Source organism: Periplaneta americana, chromosome 2 (genome assembly GCF_040183065.1).
Source record: "Periplaneta americana isolate PAMFEO1 chromosome 2, P.americana_PAMFEO1_priV1, whole genome shotgun sequence".
Classification (NCBI taxonomy): domain Eukaryota; kingdom Metazoa; phylum Arthropoda; class Insecta; order Blattodea; family Blattidae; genus Periplaneta; species Periplaneta americana.
This window is the reverse complement of record NC_091118.1, coordinates 169391199-169419097: the sequence shown is the minus strand read 5'-3', so window position 1 is coordinate 169419097 and position 27899 is coordinate 169391199. Positions and strand designations below refer to the sequence as shown.

General features: G+C 36.0%; 1 protein-coding gene across 1 annotated transcript in view; it reads right to left on the bottom strand.

Annotated features, from left to right (window-relative positions):
- The window catches only part of LOC138694804 (pancreatic triacylglycerol lipase-like), a 242331-nt gene extending 215134 nt beyond the window's left edge, over positions 1–27197 (bottom strand). The window contains exon 1 of the mRNA XM_069818889.1: positions 26992–27197. The gene's annotated coding sequence lies outside the window, so the exon portion shown is untranslated. The remainder of the gene's footprint in view (positions 1–26991) is intronic.
- Positions 27198–27899: the final 702 nt, after the last annotated feature.

The window sequence follows — 27899 nt, the reverse complement described above, 5'->3', positions numbered from 1 at the left end:
ACAAAGAAATGAAGCAAAAATAAAAGCTGCAAAATAAACGACCAAAGGAAAGAAATAGGCCTAAGGAACTGAAGAATGAACAGAGAAAAAGAAAGAAAGAAAGAAAGAAAGAAAGAAAGAAAGAAAGAAAGAAAGAAAGAAAAGAAAGAAAATAGGCCTATTGCAGAATGGGAAAAAATAAGAGAGACGAACAAAAATAAAAGAAACAGAATGAACAACGGAATAAACAAACAAATAAACAAACAAAGAAGGAACTGTAGAATGGACTGAAAACAAGAAATCAAAAAAGTAAGAAAACAAAACAAACAAAGTATAGGGCAGAACGAAGAAAGGAAGGGCCTGGAAAATGGATATGGAAAAAAGAAAAAATAAAGCGAAAAATGAAAAAACAACAAAAATAATAAGAAAAGAAAGAAGAAATGGATTAAAGAATGGACGAGGAAGAAGAAAAATAAGGCAAAAAGTAAACAAAATAAAACTAACAGAAAGAAAAAAGGACTGAAGAATGGAGAGAAAATAATAAAGAATAAAGTAAATGAAAGAAATGAAACAGAACAAGAATAAAAAATGAGAGGGGAGGAAATAAATTCATTCATTCATTTAATATAATGTAAGTGAGAAAATTAAATATGGAAAATTCCCGTTATTATTCGGTTGAAAATCTTTTATCATTCAGTCTGATCTCAAAAAAGCTTAAAGTTAGTTATAAAACAATTACATTTTAGGAGGTGATAAAGGTAATATGGATTAAGTCTGCTCTCGAAAAAGCTGAACGTTAGAATTTATAAAACAGTTATATTACCGGTTGTTCTTTATGGTTGTGAAACTTGGACTCCCACTTTGAGAGAGGAACAGAGGTTAGGGTATTCAAAAATAAGGTGCTTAGAAAAATATTTGGGGCTAAGAGGGATGAAGTTACAGAAAAAATGGAGAAAGTTACACAATCCAGAATTGCACGCACTATATTCTTCACCTGACATAATTAGGAACATTGAATTCAGACGTGATATGGACAGGACATATATCACATATGGGTGAATCTAGGAATGCATATAGAGTGTTAGTTGGGAGGCCAAGGCGTAGATGGGAGGATAATATAAAAATAAATTTGAGGGAGGTGAGATATGATGGTAGAGACTGGAATAATTTTGCTCATGATAGGGAACGATGGTGGGCTTATGTGAGGGCGGTAATAAACTTCCTGACTCCTTAAAAGTCATTTGTAAGTACGTAAGTGAGAAAGGTTGAAAAATAATAAGCAACAAAAGAAGGAGAAACACGGGGCCGTTAATAGTAATATACGTTACAGGAGCGGTATGTTGACGTTTTCATGTTCTCGGAAATTAAAAAAGCTCAACTACGTTTCGCTTTTTCAATCTTTTCCTCGAACATGAAAACAAACATACCGCTCGTGTATCGTACATTATTTTGTGCGAAGATCGTTTATTACATACCTGAAAGACGAATTTCTAATTAGTTGCAATGAAATCTCCATCTTGGTTTCTGTTTAATGACGGCAACTTTAGAAAACAAAAATATCTCTACTCCAGCAGGCCGTGATATACGTCTGTCTTTTTTTTCCCCCCAGTCTATAAATGCGAACTTAAAACAAACGGTAAGGTTATGTAATGATTTATTTTTTCATTTTAATATTTTAACAATATTATTTTTATAACATATTGCAGTAATAACATCGGCATCTGGAGTCTTGTAGATTTTTTCACGGCTTCCTTAATGTTACTTGTATCAGGAATACAATAGCTTTCGTGGAGTAGTAGACTTTACTTAAATTTTGCAAATATCTAAAAACAATAATTAACAGTGTAATTTAGGTGAAATTGCAGTGGTAAGTTTCCAATTTATAATTATTACTATGTTAAACGTCTCTAAAAATAATATGTTAAAAGCCTAAAGCAGTAAAATGAATGTCGCGCTTAAGCGGTAAGAAGAGGGAAATTGTTATGTGTGTTTACGTTGGGAATACTGAATGTGGTATTTCACACTTACCGCGTATTGGTTCTGTGCGGAAAACAAGCAAATACGCACGATCTCGCACAAAAGAAGCTTTCGTTTTATTCTTGATAACGTTCTTGTGTTCAGTGTGGAATGGACGCTTCTCTTTGAGACGAGCCATGACGCAGCCCAATAACTTGCATGTAAATGAAAAAGGGAAATCTCAGTGACCTGACATGAGGAGTTTTGTCTCGGTGTCTACTTGGCTTGAACCTTGAAGTTTGCATTTGAATAGAAGACGCTCAATTGTTGTGACCTGCTTCGATGAATTGATCAAGAGGAATATAAAAGAATGGATACTGCAGAGTGCTACAGACGGATTTTCTCTTCGTTTAAAAGCCGAGGTCATGCAGCATATTACATTATGGAGGAGAGAGACATTTAGAAACACTTTTAGTTTCATGATAACTATATTAGCTCTGTTGCCAAAGCAACGGTTGTCTTCGTGAACATGTATATGTAAATATTCTCCTCTTCCTTTGTATACTTGTTAACTCTTGACTAATGCTTATGTCTCGATGTCACATTCTGCATTATGAAATTTCAGTCAGTCACAGTGTTCGCAACAGTAAAGAAGTTTTTCTGGCATTACGCGAGTCTCAATATCTCTCGTTTCTTGCCATTGTCATGTCATGTTTTGTTTTAAGGGTTGATTTGCCGTCGTTTTGATCATACAGTAAGCCAGGTTCACATTTTTATCAAATAGCTTGAATCAAACCACTTGAATTGAAGCATTAAAAAGTGTGACTAGGCTTTGGACGATGAAGAACAAGACTTCGAAACTAGTCAGCTACGGTAAATCCTAAATATTAGCACAAGGTTGGAAATTTAATCAATATTACAGTTAAATTTAAGGGTAAATATTACTTAAATTTGAGCATTTTAGACGAAGCATTCTATTTTCAGTTTCTTCATTAGAAAGAAGTTCAACTCTTCCTCTATCACCTTATTACCTTTCGTCTCGTATCTCTTATCTATACTCTAACCACGACGTAAATACCAGATCACTAATCTTTGGCACGCTAAGTATACCTCTTCATAGAACATCTTGTTATTCCTCATCTTTTACAGTATCCACCTCGCGTCAATGGAATTCCTTGTCACAAAGTATTAGGGGCTGCAAGACAATAAACACCTTTAAAAACAGCTTAAAAGATAACCTTATTAGCATTTCACTCCAATCATACTGATTTAAACTATCACTGACTACATTGTTACTTCTTTCTTTAGACATCATCCTGATAGTGCTGTATTTTCAAAATTGTCTCCTAATAATCTCTTTCTATTACCTAATATTATTTCAAATATATTAACATTCTATGTATTTTAGCTTAATTCTGCTACACAGTTTATTTCAGTGTTTAATTGATAGTTCATAGTATTTTGTTGTTTAATTCGTAAATAACTCTTGTATACATGTAACTCTCATCTAAATCAAATTGTTGAATTCTTTGTAAGTTCATGCATATGTATATATACTTTTTGCTGGTTGAGTGGAAGAGAAAGCCTTACGGCCTTAACTCTGCCAGCTAAAATAAATTATTATTATTATTATTATTATTATTATTATTATTATTATTATTATTATTATTATTATTATTATTAGTATTATTATTATTATCAGAAAATAGTATAAATTTAACTTTTACGCTCTTTTTAAGTTCCCAAAAGAAATCTTTAAAAGGCATCCGCATTGCATTTAGAGAGCCAGTACATGTCTTCACCTCTGTTTTCTTAGTTCTTTATTTTTTTCATTTTGTTGTATATAAAATGTTCCTTGCAATACACTTATTAGCATATCTGAATTAGCTGAAATTTTTTAAAAATAGTTTAATAGTTGCAATGATTAAAATTCGTACTCTCTTTTTTATGTCCGCTGAGTTTTAGTATAAATTTTGATAGGTTGAATTACAATAAAATTAATTTCTTTAAATACTAAAAAATACAAGTTTAAACATTTATTAACAAATAAAACATATATAGAGATTACAAGCCAGAAACATTTTTGTTTATATTATTTATGCAAAAATTTCAGCTCAGGTTAAAACTGTCAGATAAGGGGCTTTTTATGTAGATTTGAAATTAAAAGATAATAAAATATGTTAATAACTTCAAGCTCAAAAGACGCGAAACTGCAGGCAGCTATTTTAGGAAGAAAATACTTCATTGTGCCTTTAGGTATTGAATTAGATGGTTTGAAGCATAAAAAAGTAATTTAAAATGAGCAACATGGCATAATAAATATCGATGTTGCTGGAGAAATATAACATTCTGTGGAACATAGAAACTGGTTTATATCGGGATAGAAAGGCTCTAGATATGGCGATGAAAAAACTTTAAAAATCATAAAGGCTGAATGGTTTGGTTTGGTTTATTATATATAATAGATCACAGACACATTACATACAACAATTTTACACAAAGATATATAATTATTTAAATACAATTTGTACGTTTTACCTATTAACATATTTGTTTTGTCTTGCACTAGTAAAGGCTGAATGTTTTCACTACTTTCAATAGTTCAGGACAATAATCAGTGTTGCAACTGCAATTTTAGCACAAGACAACTTCTGTCGACGCCATTTTATTTTAACTTGATATAAATATGACTTGACAATTTATGAAACGCCAACATGAAAATTTAACTTACTTGAATTCAGAACAAAGAGATAAAGATCTAATTGCACATGAAGAAATATTGGATTAAGAAACAGAAGGAAACTAACATCATTCCAATGATCTCAAATTTAGGACAGTATGATCCTCCAAATTACAAGTACAAAATGCCTAAACAAATTGTAATAATAACTCCCTGAATAAATAAAAACATGACCAATTCATCGGATTACGGTGAATGTTATCATCCCATGATCTTATCGTCTGATGTGTACTTCATGGAGCAGGCGTGAGCGAAAGCTAAAAACTTAAAGTGTTCTACCATCATTGAAGAAAGTAACTTCGACTTGTGAATGGTCTCTGTATCTCTTTTCAGTAGAAGTAGGAACCAAGCCGACATTTGCCTTTTAAATAACTAAATTCCTCGTTTAGGTCGGTGGGCATGCAACTCATCCCAAGGGGCGCACAATAGACCTCAGGTCGCGGTGCATGGGATGTTAAATGTTATGTTTTATTTAACGACGCTCGCAACTGCAGAGGTTATATCAGCGTCGCCGGATGTGCCGGAATTTTGTCCCGCAGGAGTTCTTTTACATGCCAGTAAATCTACTGACATGAGCCTGTCGCATTTAAGCACACTTAAATGCCATCGACCTGGCCCGGGATCGAACCCGCAACCGTGGGCATAGAAGGCCAGCGCTATACCAACTGCATGGGATGTTCCCCTCCCGCCCTCATAGAGAGAGAGAGAGAGAAAAGAACTACATTCTTGGTTATCTTATGATCGAGGAAACCACAAAAATCCCGATCATATTGGTCGAATGAGAGTTCATTGCATTACCATTGAGATATTTTGCTTGATAGAATCTCATAAAAGCTATCGCTATCAATTTTAAGGTCGATTAAATCGCGAAGGAGAATCATAAGCAAGAGATTACAATATATAGATTGGGAACAAGCGTCGGAAGTAACCTAGAAAACTTGCTATAAAACTGCATTTGTCCATCACAATGGTATTGACTTTGTACAACATTACGGGAATGTGTGAAATCACAGTCAGTGTTGTGGAGGGAAAACAATACCGAAGTAATGAGTTAACGCAATTCTTCTAGTCGCAACTTTCATCTCGTCTGACGCTGTCTGCTGCTCGTTGAAAAAACAGTAAAAGAAAACCGCTAGACGCAAAACAGCAACAAAAAGAATAACATTTCAGACGTCAGAAATTATGATAAATGGACAGCAGTAGTGGGTACAAAAGGAGACAAAAGAAAATCACATTTTCGTCGAGAGGTAGACTTAACGTTAAGTGTCATTAAGAGCTTCATAATTTATCGTTCGTCTGAAGGGCGAGACGCAGACAAAAACTTGCCTTTTTATAATATGAAATCGGTCTAGAGAACTTTCTATTCGTGGGGATATCGATCATTTTTGTATCTCTTCTCAATCCTCTCATTACATTAGATATAGATACAGTATTGTACTGATGCAAATAAAAGTGGTTTTACGATACGCAATATAAGTTTACTGTCTTCCTTCTTACCTTCGCATTTCTCTCTCATTCAATTATTTTGCCCGATCTAGCTTCAGTCTTCTGTGCATTACGTATTCAGAAATTGTAAGATTCTGAATTATGAGAAGAAGGACATAGCATAAGAAAGACAGCAGTCACTATGGATCAGTGATAATCACCAGCCCTTGCAGAAGGGAAATAAATCACCAGTCACTGTGGTAAGGAAATAAATCACCAGCCATTACGGTAAGAATATAAATCACCATTCCCTATAGAAGGAAGTTAAATCACCATTCCTTAAAGAAGGGAGTTAAATCACCGCTCCCTAAAGAGAAGAGTTAAATCACCATTCCCTAAAGGAGGGAGTTAAATCACCGCTTCCTAAATAAGAGAGTTAAATCACAACTCCCAAAGGTAACGAGGTAAATCATCACTCTCTAAAGAAAAAAGTTAAATCACCACACTCTAAGGGCCCTTACACACGAGTGACTTTTAGTCGCCAAGGTCGACTGCAAAAAGCAGTCGGTCTGCCGCCGACATGAGCGGTTCTTCGACGGCAGAAGCAGTCGATACAGGCGTTGTGTGTCGTCGGTTTCGGCGGCAGTCGAACTGCAAAAGTTGTATAATTTTTCACTCGCATTATAATAATGCACGTCGAGGTAGAACTACTTTTATTATTTCTTCTCCGGTCTAGAAAAAAGCGTGTTAAACATATAAAATATTCGATACATCGGATTCTTATTCAATGAGTGCATTATGGGAAATTTCATTGCCTTTTTCACGAGCTTCGAGCCCATACAGATAGTAGACTAATTTTTTTCACTACTTCAGAATGTCAGGGTTATCATTCGATCACCTGTTGAAAAAAGTGACAGACAGTGCAGACCAAGGCAACTTTTCTGAATCTTCTGAAAGTCTGAGAGAAGGAAAGCTAGGAACATACTGCAGGCCACCGGCGTCAGTCGGCTGAGGTGCTCGCCAGTCAATCCGGAGTTGCGCGCGGGCGCAGGTTCGATTCTCGCTTGGACTGATTACCTGGTTGGGTTTTTTCCGAGGTTTTCCTCAACCGTAAGGCGATTGTCAGGTAACCTATGGCGAATCCTCGGTCTCATCTCGCTATCACCAATCTCATCGACGTTAAATGAGCTAGTAGTTGATACAGAATCGTTAAATAACCAACTAAAAAAACACTGCAGTCTCAAAACAACGAGTATTTTCCCTTTCTGACACAGATAAGCTTGACAGATCAGAGAAAGAGAGATGCTGCTAATTTTGTCAAGAAAATTACAATTACTACATCAAGACATGCCACAAAATAAAAAGAGCGTACATATCAGCTGCCATAAGGCCTATTTCTCTGACTCCTTAGAAAGCTTTGCCTCTTGTTACAAAAGAAATATGTTACCTCTAACTACTGTACAAAGTTTGAACAAAATCTGTTAGAAAGAAGAAAACTTATTAAATTTGTCTAAATTCACCGCTATAATGCGGTAGTTTCCTTTACACAAATATAATTACCTAGAGCTTGTATACAAAACAAACATGTTACTCTTAACTACTGTACAATTTTGATGAAAATCTGTTTCGTATGAGAAAAGCTACTAATTTTACCTAAATTCACCCCGACAGTTTCTTTTACACAAATGTAATGAGAGTTTCTATACAAAGTAAATATACTATCTATAACTGAGGGGCTGGGTGCAAGAAGGGCATTTTAGAGGATGTGCCCTTTTTGAGTAAAACGCTTTATTGTGTTCTCTGATCTGTTTTGCATATGATCACCAAGTTGTAGTTCAATACTGTGATCACAGAGGTCAGGAGTACCCAAAATGTAAAGGCGTGCATAGATAACATTATTAGGATTTGAATTTTCAACATCAATTTTCTCAGAACTTGCATTTGAGAGAAGTGCCTTTCTTGCACCCAACCCCTCAACTACTGTACAAAGTTTAATGAAAATCTGTGAGATAGGAGAAAAGTTACGAATTTTCCCTAAATGCACCCCTTATAAGGGGTAGTTTCCCTCAAACATAGCCACAATTTCTATACAAAACAAATATCCTACCTATAACTACTGTACAAAGTTTCTGTAAAATAGGAGAAAAGTTAATAATCGTTATTAATTTTTCTCTAAATTCACCCCTATAAGGGTTAGTTTCTTTTATATAAATCGTAATCGGAGTTTGTATACAAAACAAATATACAACCTATAACTACTGTAAAACGTTTCATGAAAATCTGTTACATAAAAATTATTAATTTTTCTCTAAAAACACCCCATGTAAGGTGTAGTTCCCCTTGTACCAATTTAATCAATTAGTATACAAAACAAATATAGGCTACTACCCGAAACTATTGCACAAAGTTTTATGAAAATCTGTTACATAAGAGGAAAGTTATTAATTTTCTCTAGACGCACCCCATAAAGGAAATTCCCTTATAAACCGTTATCAAAGATTGTATAAAAAAACAAATATACTACCTGTAACTACTGTACACACTTTCATGAATATCTGTTAAATAGGAGAAAAGTTATTAATTTTCTCTAAACGCACCCCTTATAGCGGGTAGTTTCGTTTATACAAACGTAATTAGACTTGTATACAAAAAATGTACTACTTGTGACTACTGTACAAAGTTACATGATAATCTGTTAAATAGGAGAAAAGTTATTAATTATACCCAGCGAGATTTACGTTTTGAACCACTGCGTCGTCCACATCTGTGGAGTAACGGTCAGCGCCTCTGGCCGCGAAACCAGGTGGCCCGGGTTCGAATCGGGGCAAGTTACCAGGTTGAGGTTTTTTCCGGGGTTTTCCCTCAACCCAATACGAGCAAATGCTGGGTAACTTTCGGTGCTGGACCCCGGACTCATTTCACCGGCATTATCACCTTCATTTCATTCAGACGCTAAATAGCCTAGATGTTGATACAGCGTCGTAAAATAACCCAATAAGATAAAATAAAAAAAACCACTGCGTGCCGCGGACCTTGGCGGCTAAAAGTCGTCCATGTGTAAGCAGAAAACGCTGCCGCCCGTCGCAGGGACCGACTGCAAGACAGCGGGGTTAGAGCTCGTGTGTAAAGCAACCGGCGTTTTCCATTTAAATACATTACCGACTGCATCCCCGCGACAAGCCGCTAAGGTCGACTAAGGTCGGAGTTAAATCACCACTCTCTAAAGAAGGGAGTTAAACCACCACTCCCTAAAGAAGGGAATTAAATCACCACATCCTAAAGAAGGGAGTGAAATCACCACTCCCTAAAAAATGGGAATTAAATCACCACATCCTAAAGAAGGGAGCTAAATCACTACTCCCTAAGGCTAAGATAGAGAAGTAAATCATCACTCCCTACAGAAGGGAGAAAAATCACCACTCTCTGAAGAAAGGAGTTAAATCATCACACCCTAAAGAATGGAGGTAAATCACCATTTCCTAAAGAAGAGAGTTAAATCAGCTCTTCCTAAAGTATGTAGGTGAATGACCGCTCTCTACAGAAGTGAGATAAATCACCACTCCCCACTAGGGTTGCCAACTTTTTTTGAAGAAAATACGGGAATCGACAAAATTTCACATAGAAAATTGACCAATTATTCGGTTCAGTTTCTGAAAAACAACTTTATTTTACACTTCGGCAGCTAGACTTAAATTAAGAGTATTTTGAGACAGACTTTGTCTCGCGTAATAGTTAAAGTCGACTGCAGTTTGCAGCTCTGATTTGATTAGATGTGTCATACTCCTGTTTCGAACATCTGTCCAATTATTGTTCATGAAATAAAACACCCTCTTTGTATGAGCTGTTGAAATGTTATGTTTTACTTAACGACGCTCACAACTGCAGATGTTATATCAGCGTCGCCGGTTGTGCCGGAATTTTGTCCCGCAGGAGTTCTTTTACATGCCAGTAAATCTACTGACATGAGCCTGTCGCATTTAAGCACACTTAAATGCCATCGGCCTGGCCCGGGATCGAACCCGCAACCTTGGGCATAGAAGGCCAGCGCTATACCAACTCGCCAACCAGATCGACATGAGCTGTTGAAAGGTCTCATATTGAAACTCTTTTCACATAGCATCGAATTTCCAGATTTCAGGGATATTTTAATACAAAAACCACCAATGTATCTAATGTATCGGTTGAAATATAACCATTTAAAAGTATTGCATCTTTTTTGTAAAGACTCTGTACATTTTATAGTGGAATTGAAACAACAACCGAGTTGTGAAATTTGAAGTCGTCCGTGGGTTTCTATGACAATATCCCTTCCCCTTTTTTCGTAACCAATAAGATGCTATACTGGTAAAGCTTAGAACAAAACTCACCAGTTTTTTTTTTCTTCAGATTTTTTAACATTAGCATGGTTTGATTTTAAACGATTGAGCAGCAAAACCCATTTCTGGCAAGCATTACCTTCTACAAAGACTGCACATTGCAATGCATCTCTTGAACAACAAAATTCACCACATAATTCATCGTCATTCACGGCAAAATCAAATGTTTAGAATAAAATTGTTCATATTATGCAAAAATAAGGGAGAAAAATGCTCGAAGAGAAGAATAATACGAGAGCCGGGAGTCTGTTAAAAATTAGGGGCAAATACGGGAGATACTGGGAAATACGGGAGAGTTGGCAACCCTACTCCCCAAAGAAGTGAGATAAATCGCCATATCCTATGGAAGGGAGGTAAATCACAGTCTTGGTGAAAAACAGATAAATGCCTATTTCCCTGTTGGAAATTGAAGTCGGTCTGCTAGATTTTTGTAGACTGCAACTTTAACACTTCAGCCGCAATCTTACACAAATTCGAATGGGACACATAGGAATTATAATGTAGTCTATATAATGCTTAGATATACACAAGGCATTTGACCAGCGTATGTATGTAAACAAACCATATAGTCTGTAAAAGATGGGAAATTTTGAATACACAGTAAATAACGGAGTGCATTCACCTCAACAAGGCGGTCTCTGCTTTCGTACGGAACTTTTACTAGCATTACAAAGGCCTGCGCGTTTACGTCTGGTCTGGTATTTAAATCGAGATGAACACAATACCATTTTTGGGTTATTAAAGAAATTGCCGTTGAAAGTCAAAGTCATAGTCACAAAGAGCGATTAATCAGAATAAACCTTAAGCCTCAGCATGAGTAGGCAATAATGGGCCTGCAATCGAGTTTCACTGAGATCGCCTACGTAACGGCACCTGGTAAGACTTAAATAACTTCGGAGTAAAAACCTGGCGATTCCTCGTGAACAGTATGAACTGCAACATTAAAATCATCTCACTTTCTACAGCTTCGTACTTTACTTTTACATGCAATTTAAAAATCCATGTCCAATTACAAGATTGTGTGAATAGATAACTTCTATATACAGGGCGTTTCACTAAGAATAGTAAATACTTTATAATAGGCATCGCAAAATTGTGTTCGTGAAACAGTGCCTGAACTCTGACGTAAGTTCCACGTGACAACACCCCTCTCCGCGCTGAACCCCTTCCTCTAGCGTTGTCTGTAATATCAGCAGTGGCTCAGTCTATTATCCAGTACTATCTGAATTTGGCGTTCATAACAGCTGAACAAACTAAACTGCCGACTTCAAGGACGTGAACAGAACTTAGTTGACATGTACAGTTATGTCGCGGTGAAATCTTTTTTCCATGATGATAAATCTTTGGAAAATGCAATTGAAAGAAAATGAGTTTCATTATTTTTCTTCTCTGAAGTCACTTTCAAATGTTTCTGATTCAAGAATAGATAAATTTTGCGACATCCTGGAAACGTTGCTTTCAGAATTTAGAGATAGAAGGTTTTGTGATTTTAAACAAGTGGGAAATGATTTATCTCTATTTGTAAATCCATTTAACACACCCATTCTGAAGGTACGACAAGACTTACAATTTGAGGTTGCTGATCTCCAAAATGACTGAGCTATTAAACTGAGCAACTGAACTGAACGACTGAACTGAGTGATTAAACTGAACGACTGGCTGGACTGAACTGAACAACTGACTGAACTGGACTGGACTTAACGACTGACTGGACTGAACTGAACTGGACTCAACGATTGAACTGAACTGAGCTTAACGACTTACAGACTGAACTGAATGATCGACAGACTGAACTGAACGACGACCGACTGAAATGGACGACTAAACTGAACGACTAGACTCAGCGACTGAACTGAACGACAGAACTGAACTGAACGACTGACTGGACTGAACTGAAAGACTGACTGAACTGAACTGAACGACTGACCGACTGAACTGACCGACTGAACTGACCGACTAGACTGAACGTGCAGCTTGACTGGACAACGTTATTGCGATGTGCTTCGCCAGCATGTGATACCCGCCCTGTAGGAGAGAGATGCGTTAGACACAACTGTTTTCATGCAAGATGGGGCTTCACCACACATCGCTCGTCCAGTTCAACAACTTCTCCGCAACACATTTGGTGACGATCGAATTGTTAGCCGATCGTTTCCAAATGCCTGGCCGCCCTGATCACCTGATCTCAATCCCTGTGATTTCTGGGTGTGGAACTGTCTGAAAGACAGAGTTTATCAGGGGAACGTTCGCACATGTGCAGATCTGAAGAGAGGCGTTTCAAGAGAGGTATCGGGTATATCCATGGATATGCTTCGTGCAGCATGCTATCCTACGCTTTCCAACTGCCCTGAACACTGATGGGCACTATTTCGAGCACACTTTGTAGTCTGAAGGGCGCCGTGTCCACAAAAACTAGGCATAGTGTATGATATAACAACGAATTAAAAGTGTTTAAAACAAATTGCTTATTCATTATTTCTCTTTCCCATGTCCTTGACAATGTTCACATTATGTTTCGTATTCGCGCAATCACTCGTTTTTCACATAGAGATGGGGAAAGTTTAATTACAACTATCCGGCACATTTTTAATGCGACTTGATTTGCCATTCTCAACACAATAATAGCCGTAACTTAGATGATTGCCTTTTAACTTTCATAGTAAAATGTAATTTTTAACAGGAAAAATAAACTGGTAGTTCGTAGGGCTAACGACTTCAGAAGCTCATGGAGGCATGAGATAATTACTCTGACTGTCATTATAATTCACTCTGGATTTACCTCTATCTGGTTGAGTGATTCTTCATGCGTTTCTGTACAATGTCAGACAGATGGAATGTGCGTGGCAGACCTGTTTCTTGGCCACCAAGATCTCCTGAACTCACCAACCTAAATTTCTTCTCATGGGGTTCACATGGGTATGTTAGTGTATGCCACTCTTGTAAATGATGAGGACCTAAAAAAAAAAAAAACAGGATTTTGGCCGCAGAGGAGTCGACACATGCTATCCCTGGGATATCTGAGAGAGACCGATAGGTGATGGTTCGTCTCTGTGAGCTTTGTTCAGAGTTCAATGGTGCTCTGAGCACCTATCCAGTGGGGTGGCGTGCTTATGTGGCGCAACGCTTCCAATCCCAACGCTGTCTAACGGGCTAAGAGATCGATGCCGATCCTCAGTTGACTGACAAAAAATGATTTTGATTTCACCCCTTAAATTTAATGCACGAATTTATGGGACACTCTACAGAATGAACCGTAAGTAATGTCATTAATTTGAATGGGAGATATTTCAAACAAAAATGTCTAATACAATTTTGATCTCTTTTGCTTCCTTTTCAAGATAAAAATTGTTTTATACGAAACATTTCATAGCATGTTTTGGGAATTTAATTTCCAATATGCTCAGTCAGTTTAAGAGAGCAGTGTATTATGATGATAAATGATTGAAATAATTTTATTTTTGTTCTTTAAATGTGCAGAAATTTGATGCGAACAAATGTAACTTTTCGTTCTGAAAATGAATATTAAAATATTAAGTTTGTTCGAATCAAATTTCTGCATATTTAAAGGATAAAACTAAAATTCTTTCAATAACACATTATCATAACACACTGCTCTCTTAAACTGACTGAGTATATTGGGAATTATACAGAGTGATTTATATAGAACTGACACATTCTTTCATGAATTGTTTCAAAACGAATTGTGCTAGCGACAACTTATTATACCTAAAATGTAGAGGAATTTTGGGAGATTATTTACCTCTATAGCAAATGTTGAAAATGTCCTCCATCCTGCATAAGGCACAACTCAAAACGTCGTTCCATGTTACTGGTCACTCGTTGGAGGACTCTGTTATCAATAGCTTGAATCTCCTGTGTGATGTTGTGCTTCAAATCGTCCAATGTCTGGGGACGTGTGGCGTAAACCCTGTCTTTGAAGTAACCCCATAAAAAGAAGTCCGGGATTGTCAAATCCGGAGATCTCGGTGGCCACAGGTTCCTGGAAATTATTCGGTCGTCAAAGAAACTTGCAATTAGTTCCATGGATTCATTTAATGTATGACATGTAGCGCCATCTTGCTGAAAATATCCTTGACTCAGCTCTACATCGTCCAGTTGCTCAACAAACTCAAATACAAACGTCTTAATGATTTTTTGGGTGACTGCTCCAGTCGTGCTCTTACGTCAACAACAACCGTGGGAAGCCTAGATGAACGATGCTTGCCCTTTTCACTCACCAGAGATCCAGTAGTTTCCAATTTGTTTACCAGTCCCAGTATTGTGTTTCTTTTGGGAGAATTGCGAACACCAAATTCTCTCTTGGTATGCCCTTTGAGTAGCTGTAATTTAATTCGTAATCCAGTGTTGCTTCACAAGGAAGAGTCGTTGATTTAATGTGTACTGCATTTTCACGTTGACACAAATGTCGAAAACAGCTGCCAACAATAGGAATAAAACATAAACATCTGCGCATCTAGTGACAAGGAATCGAAACTTCAGAACATTCTACTTAATATGGTGCTAAAATTGGGTCAGTGCTGCCAACAATAAGAATAAAACATAAACATCTGCGCATCTAGTGACAAGGAATCGAAACTCCAGAACATTCTGCTTAATTTGGTGCTAAAATTGGGTCATTGAATGAATTTCCAACGGAATAATTAAAGAAAGAAATGTGTCAGTTCTATATAAATCACTCTGTATTAATAACTTTCCCAAAACACGTTATGAAATGTTTCATATAAAACCATTTTTATCTCGGAAAGGAAAAAAAAAACGAGCAAAATTGTATTTAACTTTTTTGTTCGAAATATCTCAAAGAATAACTCCCAGAAATTAATGAAATTATTTACTGTTCACTCTGTATATCCACACATTAACGCAAACATATACATGCAACGTTTAATTTAATATTTCCCCTCTCTCAGTATCCGGAAAGATAAATATTTCACTCTTCTTGAATTACTTGCACAGTCATCTGTAATCATGAGATACGGCAACAAGGGATAAGTGACGGAATGATAATGAAAGAGACACAATTACTCGTACAAATGCATATTATTCACAACAATACTCAGGGAATCGACTATCTCGTCCTTTCTTATGTCATGATACACATTGGACTGAAATATGGAAATTCATTTCTTACTACAGCACTTTTCCCATATGACAAAAATAAGCGTACCTACAAAATATGTCATGATGCTATAATTCAGGTCTAAATATACGATGCGTGACTGTCATACCTGTGCATATAATTGCCAGGTGACACCGTAACAAACAGTGACGCCTTAACTTTCTCTAGAAGTGCATTTAATTGCTGAATATTCCCTTTGTTTGTGTCTTCAAAGGATCATTCTTAATAACGCATAAGAATGCGCATTGTTTAATGTCAACAACAATTATGGATAACATAGCGTATAATTACCCGAGAAGTGTTACCAAAATAATTTATTTGCACATCACCAAGTCGTCATTTCTCAAAACAGAGGACGCAAATGTGGAACTTGCATGAAACTTTATATTTTAAAATGGGTTCTTTAATCCCTAATTTGGGGCGAAAAGATGAATGGTCTAATCAAAGTATATCATTATTGCAGATAACATATCGATAGTCCAGTTCAAATGTGCGACAACTCAAAAATTGCCATTTTTTAGTTATTTATACTACTGAAACCCCCTTTCGGAGCTCTTTCCGATTCAATATTGAGGTAAGTCATATTTACAACCAAAAAGAAAAAAAACTAAATAAACTGCTTTAGAAATAATTATAACTATAGACTTTACAAATTCATTATTAGTACATTTCGAAATGTATTAATAATGAACTGGAAGATTGTGATAAACTCGTCCTGAATACCGACTCGTTTCTAATTGTCGTTGTTATGAACCAGAACTCTGTTCCTTTCTAAGTGATTTATTTGAAACTTTCAACTGAAGATATCTCAAAACTTGTTTTTTTTTTTTTTTTTTTTTTAGTTGTCGCACTTTTGAACTAGACGATCGATATCTTAATTGAGGGCCCCAGTCAGATAAGAGGTTAAGTTACAATTAAGATATTTACATAAATTGAATCCTTTTTTTTTTTAGAAACCCCTTAAAAAATCACGAAATATAAGGTGTTGTAGATAGGTTGATTTAACATGTAATAGAAAATTCTAAAAGAAAAAGCAGCAACTTGACTGGCATTAGAAAAGACAAAGGTATGTGTAAAATATTCCAACCTATCTATGCTGGATGTCCGATAAAAGATTTTTATTATCGTTTTTGAGAACTCGCCTATTTAAATTAATGTGACGTCTGCGCTTGGTGGGTTGCACAGAGTTTCTCTATACGTGGCCTTATGGTTGAAAAACTGAACTGAGCATTGTTGCAGGTGTTCACGTATTACTGGTAAAGTCTGTCTCAAAATAAAATGTACCATATCAAAGACTTCGTTGCAAATAAAAAATGCGTTGTAAAGAGATTTTTTGGATGGCATAAAATTTATTTTTCAATTCCAAAATTTCGCGACACAATCCATGGAGTTGCGCGACACACCGATTGCATTAACGTATGGTTTATGCGAATGCTTTTTGTCTGCAAACAGGCCGGCATTTTACCATGTTACAGTCCACTACAATAACGCAAATAAGTTGGATAAAAGCCGATCTCGACATTATCTAGGCATTGTAAATTCCTTCACCTCACTAGGGGTTTGTTCAATGGAAAATCTTCCAACAAGCCAGATATTAAAATACATCCCGACTTTAATATAAGCAGAAGTTAAGGTGCAACTTTCACACTGCCAGCAAGACACGATCGTGGGCTAAATCCCGTATAGGGCATGAATATTTGTTAGCTGTCAGTTTGATGTCTTATGGCCAGTGGCGGCTCGTGGAGTTTAGTCATGTAGGGGTTCAGTTAAGGAAAATCAGACGTCTTTCAAAACGACAGAAATTTATAATAACAAATATGAAAACACTCGCTCATATTAATTTAAAGTGATATCTCATTCAATAAGAGAGTTAAATTATTTCTACAGCAAACGCATCGCCTCACAACCCCGTCCAACAACCGCCATTACTTGTGTTAAATGGAGGATTGAAGGTTTGTTAATACCACACACAAGGTTCAATTATTGTATATCTGTCAGGTCGAAAAAAGTTTCGCCATAAGCGAACTAACTTTAAGGCAATAGAATTCGTTAAAATAAATGAAAAATCTGTTATACGTTTTGTAATTAAGTGCATGGTTAATTAGAAAAAAAATAGGCTGAAAGTCTGCGTAGTCTGGCAACAGCGCATCGCCGGCTCACGTACGAAAACACACACACACTCTCGGTCTGAACAAGAGAGTTCCGTCCCTTAGTCACTGAAGCAGTGTTGCCGGATTTCCTAATGGCAGGAAATAACAATATGTATTGTTGTTTTTTAGTCAAATATCAGACACTTCCTACACTACAGAAAACCAAACACCTCATCACATAAAAATTCGCCATTGTTAAAAATTTGTTCCCAATTGAATTAATTATGTCAAATATGTGATCTATATTTCAGCATTTCTTACATTAAATATAAACTTTTTCTCATTAAAATACTGAAAGTAAATGATTTAAAATAATATTGCTATTTGTTACTCTATAATCTTTATTTATACAATTTACTTCTTGTATTTACATCTAGGACATCTTTCATTTTTATTTGTATTTTTCATTTGTACTTATCAGCTCCCTGTTTATGCGGATGAAGTGAGTATGTTAGAACAAAATCCACAAACTCCTGTGAAAAAAAACTGGAATTTTACTTGAAGCAAGTAATAAGATAGGTTCGGAAGTAAATTCTGAAGGAAAAAAAAATTATATGATTGTCTCGTGACCAGAACATAGTACGAAATGCAAATATAAAAACTGTAAATTTATCCTTCGAAAAAGCAGAAAAATTCAAATACCTTGGAGGAAATTAAAAGCACAATAAATATGAGAAATGCCTGCTATATATTATTCGGTTGGGAAGCTTTTGTTATCTAGTCTGGTTTCAAAAAATTTGAAAGCTAGGATTTATAAAACAGTTATATTACCGGTTGTTCTGTATGGTTGTCAAACTTGGACTCTCACTTTGAGAGAGGAACAGAGGTTAAGGGTGTTTGAGAATAAGGTGCTTAGGAAAATATTTGGGGCTTAAAGGGATGAAGTTACTGGAGATTGGAGAAAGTTACACAACACATAACTGCACACATTGTCTTCTTCACCTAACATAATAATAGAAACATTAAATCCAGACGTTAGAGATGAGCAGGGTATGCGGCACGTATGGGTGAATCCAGAAATGCATATAGAGTTTTGGAAAACCTGAGGGAAAAGAACCTTTGCGGAGGCCGAGACGTAGATGGGAGGATAATATTAAAATGGATTTGAGGGAGGTGGGATATGGTGATAGGAATTGGATTAATCTTGCTCAGGATAGGGACCGATGGCGGGCTTATGTGAGGAAGGCAATGAACCTGCGGGTCTTTCTAAAAGCCATTTGTAAGTAAGCGTGTCTTGTATTAAATATATGTATTTATCTTTTTTTCATTTTCCATTTGTACTTATGAACAGCACGCATTGTCCTTGTCACAAAGTATTAGGGGCTGCAAGACAATAAACACCTTTAAGAACAGCTTAAAAGATAACCTTATTAGCATCTCACTCCAATCATACTGATTTAAACTATCACTGACTACATTGTTACTTTTTTCTTTAGACATCATCCTGATTGTGCTGTATTTTAATTGTCTCGTAATAATCTCTTTCTATTATCTAATATTATTTGAAATATATTAACATTCTATGTATTTTAGTTTAATTCTGCTACACAGTTTATTTCAGTGTTTAATTAATAGTTCATAGTATTTTGTTGTTTAATTGGTAAATAACTTTTGTATACATGTAACTCTCAACTAAATCAAATTGTTGGATTCTTTGTAAGTTCATGCATATGTATATACACTTTTTGCTGGTTGAGTGGAAGAGAAGGCCTTGCGGCCTTAACTCTGCCAGCTAAAATAAATCATTATTATTATTATTATTATTATTATTATTATTATTATTATTATTATTATTATTATTGTATTCTTCACCTTACATAATTAGGAACATTAAACCCAGAAGTTTAAGATGAGCAGAGCTTATATGGGCGAATCCAGAAATGCATATAGAGTGTTAATTGGGAGTTCGAAGAGAAAATGACCTTTGGAGAGGCCGAGACGTAGATGGGATAATAATATTAAAATGAATCTGAGAGAGGTGGGATATGATGGTAGGGACTGAACTAATCTTCCTCAGGAAGGGACCGATGGCGAGCTTATGTGAGGGCGGAAATGAACCTCTGGGTCTTTCTAAAAGTCATTTGTATGTAAGTGTGCCTGGTATTTATATATGTATTTATCTCTTTTTAATCTTTTATTTAACCTTTCTTTTCACTTTTCATTTTTAAGACATAGGCCTAAATAACTATAATTTGTACTGTCTGTTGTACAGTAATTGAGGCTTATCCACGTTATAGGCAAATAAGTAAATAACATTACATTACATACATAATACTCCATCAGTAGTTCATTGTTTAGCCGCGGTCTAGCTACATCTGGTGGATGTTTTACTGACGTCATTGATGGTAACCATTTATTGACTATGAAACGAGACTGACTAATGAAGTAGGATATAGGAAGTCTTTGCTTCGTTCCATGTAACACTCAGTGATTTATTGCCACCGTCATAAGGGTACTGCATAGTTCATATTTAGCATGACAAAATATATACTGAACGTGACGAAGAGTATGAATTTGCTCATTATTTATCAGAAGAGATCGTTGAACTTGAGTGTCTCTCCTGATGAAACACAAACGAATACAGTTTTAACATTTTGAAGCAAACCTTTCTAGTCGCGGTTCACTGAACTATCAAAGCTTTGTAACGGGGTACGTGCAGAGGGAACTAGCAATCATGAATGGCGTCAAATCTGTCTTCTTTCAATTGTTATAATAACTGAACATCACTGGAGTACTGTTAGTATAAGATTCCTTTAAGTATTATGTGCCATTTTAAAACAATGTTTTATTATGACGCTTCTTGGAAACAAAGCATCTCCTTGTAAACAAACAATTAAGTATAGGCCTAGAGTTTTTATAAAGTAACAAAGTTAAAATTAATAGTCTATAATTTCTAAACAAAACGAGCAATCAATATAAACTAAGCAGGTATGGAATTATAATGTACAGGGACATCATTTTATTTTTACTTCAATTTTTATTGTACCTGAGTTTTTAATGTACTTCACTCCCACCTCTTCCACTAATGAAGTTCAACTGTCCTCCACACAGATCCAAGACCGCATATACAGTCATAGTAGCCTTACGGTCATAGTAAACAATACGTTCCAAATATATGTTCGCATTTTCCAGTGACGAAAGAGCTTTCAATATTGCATCATTTTCCATTTGTCTACGTCGCATCACGGTTTCCCCCACCTGCTTCTATTCGCCTTTCTGTAAATGCTAGTGGCTGGGCTGTCTTAGCTCTTTTCTGAGAACATTAATTTCTGTTAAGAATTGAATGTCTAAGTAATATTATACCCATACAATTGTTAAAAATACCTTAAATAAAAGGGCCTCGTTAAGTAATTAACAGTGACGTGATTTCCTCCCTTTCTACGACGCTGCGATGTAACCACTTGGACGGACAGTAGATAGCATGTCTGAGTAATTTTATCTTTTCGGATCGGGCAGAAGAGAAGATTGAATTTACAGTACGTAAGGTCTCTTTTATAGAGTAGGTACAGAATTATTTCAACATGAATTACTGATACGAAGTACGAACCTGGTAATTGGAATTACGTACAATAGTCTATAGTGCGGTAATATGCACATTAGAACTGAAGCCTATATCGAAATGAACGGCTACCATTTTAAAAAATGTGTTTAAATATCCATATTATGATTATTTTTCAATTTAACTTCATTCTCTATATTGTACGCTAATGTGCTGTAGATAGTATAATATACACTGCATAATGAATACGTCCACATGGACAGCTCAGTTCGTGAGTAAAAACACTCACTGTTAATACTGTCCTGTATTTTGATTAAACAAAAACTAACGAAAATTATCAAACTCAAAAGCGCAATATTTCCTAGTTTAGTAAATGGATGAACTACTTTTCTTCCCTCCTATACCTAGTAAAGTGATTTGTTTGTATATTACGCCAGTATCATCGAACTCCAGTCGTGGAAGGGGGTAGCAAACGGTGTTTCCGGTTCTTAATCTTTGATCCAAAGGTATATCCAGGTTAATATTAGAAATGTTAGTAAAAATAAAATGTCCCTGTAGAACGAGCGTTAGTTATTCCGTGCTGAAACAATTGCTTCAGTTAGTTATTGAAAAATAAAAAGAAACTTATTAGCCATTTGTCTTGTTTATTTCACACATATTTGACAAATTTGAGGAAATAGTTTTAAATCTTCAAACAAGAATTGGTTTTGTGCAATGTTATTCTGAATATGGTCTAAGCCTCACTGACACAGATTAAGATTATTTCAGACAAAATGCATCTGAGAGACGGTCCTTGTACCATGCTTTCTTATCGTGCATTAATATTAAAAAGTTCGATAAACTGGTTCAGTTCATGATAAAATGAAATCCGGAAGACCGAAAATTAGTGACATTCAGGTTGCAGAGGTTCTTTTAAAGCCAAAATCCGTCATCAATCAGAAGTGCTATTGTGTTAAGCAAACACTTGCTAATATCACACAACACTGCTTGGGAAATTTTACGCAAACTTCTGAAAATGCATCATTATAAACTGCAAAATATGATGCATGAATTGAAGAAAATTGATTATAAAAATAAATACTACTCTTCATTAGGGTAGGCTATGTATTAGCTCAAATGGAAATGGAACCGAATTGATTCTCCCGAATGCTGTGAACTAGAGATGAACAATGATCGAGAAAGCAAGACTAACAGCGACAGCAAAGCTGAAAACCCGCACGATTATGTTCTAGGCTATACGTCGTCAAGCAGCCTTGAATCGCCACAGTTGTTTATACCTGACTGGACCTTTATCTACTTTGGCAACTGTTATACATATATGTATAAACAATCAAGAAGCCTATTTGAAACATCATCTCTACTTTTCATTGTATAATAATCCGTTCCCCAATCTTTATTTAATTACTAGGCCCTTATTACAAGGCTAGGAATGTTCTTTTCATATGTTTGAGATCAAGTGTGCAATCTCAAGTAAAAAGATAATAACGTTATGTTTTATGTTTCTTAGAAATGCAAATTTATTTGAGAATTGTTTTTTTTATTTATATAACCATAGGTAATATCATATAATAGAACCAGAACATTTTGGTAACTAAGATACTGTTCTGTTTTGTCTTTTTGTCTCATTTAAACATTTATAATTTTATTTATTTCAATGATGTTATTCAAAGTTACGCAATCTTTCCACACCGACCAAATGCTTTTTCGAGAATGATGAGCGACACTCGAAGCGCACGAGAATGACGAGACGAGACTCGAAAGACAAATGCAACGAACACAGCGAGCGAGAACGGCAGTTAGTTTTGTTCAGCCCTACAGTGAACATAAAAGGTCAACTTTATTCTCCATGGTAGACTCTAGGCTATACTTACAATGTAAAATATGACCAACAGACAATCCATGTGCACTGACTACATCACCTCTGGGCACAAAGGGGTAGTGCAGGAAAACTGAGAAACGCACGTCCATGTCCCATAGATCAAAAATCTGCCACACTTGAACGAATATTACAAGATCCAACAACTCTTCATGGATGTTAAAATTAGAATCAATTCGCCTAATAAATATGATTGTGAAGTGTTGCTAACGTCTGTGCTTTCATCTAATACAAACAAAAACCACATTTTTACATTTAAATGCTTACTTGCTTTATAAACTAATTGCAAAAGTATTTGTATTCCTGTATTTGAATCTCTTCTTGGGTGACCATAGTTAAAACACAGAATCCAAGTGATACAAAAGTCGAGCTAAACAGCCGACAAGCACAGAACACTGGATAGGGCAGGGCATTTGATTCTGTCACATTCAACGTCAGAGAGAGCTGCGTGTAGCCTAACCAGCTAGGCTGGACTTGGCTTATCTCTACTAACAAACTTAGTTTGTGCTCTGTACTCGGCCCATCAGTACTCTACCGTCTCCTCTACACTGCAAATAACGTTCTGCTAATGCTAGGAAGGCTGTTATTAACTATTTACGTAAATGACATCCCCTCGATCCTGCAACGCAGCAAACACCACCTGTATGCAATACAGTCACCCTCTGGCTCACTCAATGACGTAATACGCAAACTTAACGAGGACTTTGAATCTTCTGCATAGACTTTTAGAAAGTTCCGACGACTCTCAATGAAGGAAAATCTCAACCATTCCCAATGGGGCATCAACGTCTATTACGCAGTCAAAGTAAACGATAAAGGAATAATTCCTTCTGCTTCCTATATTAAAATCTTGGAGTTTATTCAATGCGCATTTAAATTGTTAATTTACATATAATAGTAAGTAGCAGTAGCAGAAGTAGTAGTAGTAATAGCAAGTGGTAGCACCAGTAATAGTAGTAGTAGTAACAGAAGCAGTAATAGTAATAGTAGTAACAGTAATAATATTAATTAGCAGTTGAAGCAGTAGTGGTAGTAGTACTAGTAGTAGCAACAGTAGTAGTAGTAATAGTATCAGTAGTAGGAGCAGAAAAAATAGTAGTAGTAGTAGTAGTAGTAGTAGTAGTAGTAGTAGTAGTAGTAGTAGTAGCAGTAGCAGAAGTAATAGTAGTAAATTAGTAGCACCAGTAGTTAAAAATGTTATGTTTTATTTAACGACGCTCGCAACTGCCGAGGTTATATCAGCGTCGCCGGTGTGCCAGAATTTTGTCCCGCAGGAGTTCTTTTACGTGCCAGTAAATCTACTGACATGAGCCTGTCGCATTTAAGCACACTTAAATGCCATAGACCTGGCTCAAGATCGAACTCGCAACCTCGGGCATAGAAGGCCAGCGCTATACGAACTCCGCCCACCAGGCAGACAGCAGCAGTAGTAGTAGTAATAGGCCTAGTATCAGTAGTAGTAGTAGCAGCAGAAATAGTAGGCCTAGTAGTAGTAGTAGCAGAAGTAGTAGTAGTAGTATTAGTAGTAGTAGTAACATCAGTAGTAATGGTAATAGTAGAAGCAGCAGTAGCAGTAATAATACTAATTTGTAGTAGTAGTAGTAGTAGTAGTAGTAGTAGTAGTAGTAGTAGTAGTAGTAGTAGTATGTAAGTGTAGGTCTGGCCTATTCACATATGCCTTTTAGTCTCACCATCCATTTCAGACAAGAGCGGATACTGGCATTGGCTGAAGTTCTTGCTTGTCACAGGTCACAATCAATTTCTCATGCTGTAAATTTTTATGAAGCTCGTGCTTATTTAAGAAAAATAAATATTGTTCAAGAGAAAGTTCGTTTATACAAGAAAATCCCAAGACAGAGTGAAGACGTAAAGACAACGGGTGTGTTAAGGAAACACAGCTGCGTTCACGAAGATTAACGAAATAGAACTCGCAGGCTAATGCTGGAAGACGTTTTATATGACGTAATCATAACGTGAGATGAATCTGATTCGATATGAAGAATCTAAACAGAAATTAGCTTTTTTTAATGTAACTGATGTCAACTGAAAGTTCCTCAACAAGTTTTTTATATACTATATATGTTTAGAGTCTCCTTAATTGGATGACGAAAATGAAGCGATTATGGAAGAAAAATATCGAGTGAAGAAAACCGCTTCTTCCGCAGAGATCTTTCATTTTGATGGAAAACCGTCAGCTCTTCGAATTACGGTAGAATTGTCATCCGAAGATCACCCGAAATTACTTCGGCCTATACATATATTACTTAATTGCTTTCGTATTTACTCATTTTCTCTTATGTAGGTCATAATCTGTCAGAATGATGCTTCGTAACTGAATTCAAAATAAATTTGACAGGTATTTTAACTGCAATGAGTTTCTTAAGAAAGCGAAATACTGCCGAAGATCCCGTAACAAATTTTCATGTATGCCATGCAATCTCAAGACAAGTACAGTAGTTAGTGACCCTATTTTTAGTTATCGCCAACTTATTTTCTACGTCATAATTAGACTTCGTGGAATTGCCACGAGAATCGTAAGGTATAGACTCTATGAGAAGGAAGCGTGCAAAGGATGGAGTATGCCTCTGATGTAAACACTGAGCAGTATACTGCGGATACAATAAAACCTGTATCCTGCATTCAAGAAATATAATGAATGGATCTTTGAAGTAGGAAATGTCTAAACATGTAAATACACAATTATTTTATCGTGAGATATATTAACTCTTAAAATTTAATGTAATATACTCACATCATCCTTGAATATGTGCATTGCAGTGAAGAGTTGCGTACATTTTGAGCGACTGCAAAGTAACCTCCTCCGATGGTCACTTAAACAGTTTTTATTTTGGGAAAATGTACGTTCAACATCACACGATGTAATACGTACATATTTGAAGAACGGAAGTCACTACTTTTTAGTACACCAACTTCAGATGTCTTGTCCTGATCTGATGGTACATCATTTATAATACGAAGTTGTGAATAGGCAGAATTTTTAGCAATAATGTTTCTCAACTTACATTCCACTTTTTCTGAAATTAGTGAATTGTTATTTTGGATAACGCTTTGTGATACTTTATCCACTATCCCTATTAAGAGCTTATGAGAGTTGTAGCTTAGACGATTCTAACAAGATGATGCTTTTGGACACGATTTTAAAATTAGAATCAATGGACAGAATATCTTCCAATAGCTGTTTAGAAGGCAATGGTTTTATAGCTGCATCAGCGGAACTGTCTGTGCTATCCAATGCATCTATTACCTCCATTATTTTACCATAATGTTCTGAATAATAATTAACAGCATCCAACCACGTTCCCCAACGGGTCAAGACTGGCTGCGGGTGTAAGGGTATTCCAGGGGCAATTATTTGGAACAGCGACATTCTCATTATAGTATGTTTGATTGAATTCTTGTCTACACTGAACAAATGTTAAGCTTTGACTATTCCAACCACAGTAATGCAAAAACAAGTGCTTACATAGGTATACATTAGCTGTAGCTGCTTTATATATTTGGACCGGTCACAACTCTTACATGAAATGCTTATACTACGAGACCGGGAGGTCGCTCACCTCCTCTATACTACAGTACATCGGCAACCTGATTGCATGCTGCGTGTGGCAATTCAACGAAGTCTAGTCATAATTATATTGTAGTTGACCGCCACTCGATCACTCGAGAGTTCTGTTTAAGTCAGACACGGATCTGCGATAGATCAGGAGATCTCATATCTAGAATTCATGCGTAGGCCTGTAACTTACTATAGACTACATAGTATATGAAGAAGTTCCATTTCTAATGCTATTACAAGAGTTTAGATCTACAAGCAATAAAATGTAGTACTTACCGGCACTTCAGCTGCACTCTTCCTCGCTCTGAAACTGCATCCCGATGTCCTGTACGGATGTATGAGTTGGGCTCGCGCAATGACCATCATGTAGGCCAGTGGTCGACAGCACTCGCTGAAATGGGTAGAGTGCCTGGAGGGTAAGGAACTCTGCTCCGTCGTGCACAAGGGATAGAGAGACAGCATACCCGCCAGTAGCGACGATTGCACGCTAGGGCTGTGTCTTGTCCGCGGGTAAAAGACGCTAGTCCGAGCGTCCAGTGTTTTGATGACCGCTGATGTAGGTTGTGGACGGTGCAGAAACGATCCAATGGATCCAGTCCTTGAAAAAGAATGAGAATAATAATAAAAAGGGGATGAGAAGGGACAGAATAAATCAATAGTTTCGGCAGGTTTCCAAAAAGATACAAGTTAAATAATTATACGAGTGTATGTTATGTTATGTTATGTTATGTTATGTTTATGTTATGTTTATGTTAAGTATATGTTAAGTATATGTTATGTTAAGTATATGTTAAGTATATGTTATGTTATGTTATGTTATGTTATGTTATGTTATGTTATGTTATGTTATGTTATGTTATGTTATGTTATGTTATGTTATGTTATGTTATGTTATGTTATGTTATGTTATGTTATGTTATGTTATGTTATGTTATGTTATGTTATGTTATGTTATGTTATGTTATGTTATGTTATGTTATGTTATGTTATGTTATGTTATGTTATGTTATGTTATGTTATGTTATGTTATGTTATGTTATGTTATGTTATGTTATGTTATGTTATGTTATGTTATGTTATGTTATGTTATGTTATGTTATGTTATGTTATGTTATGTTATGTTATGTTATGTTATGTTATGTTATGTTATGTTATGTTATGTTATGTTATGTTATGTTATGTTA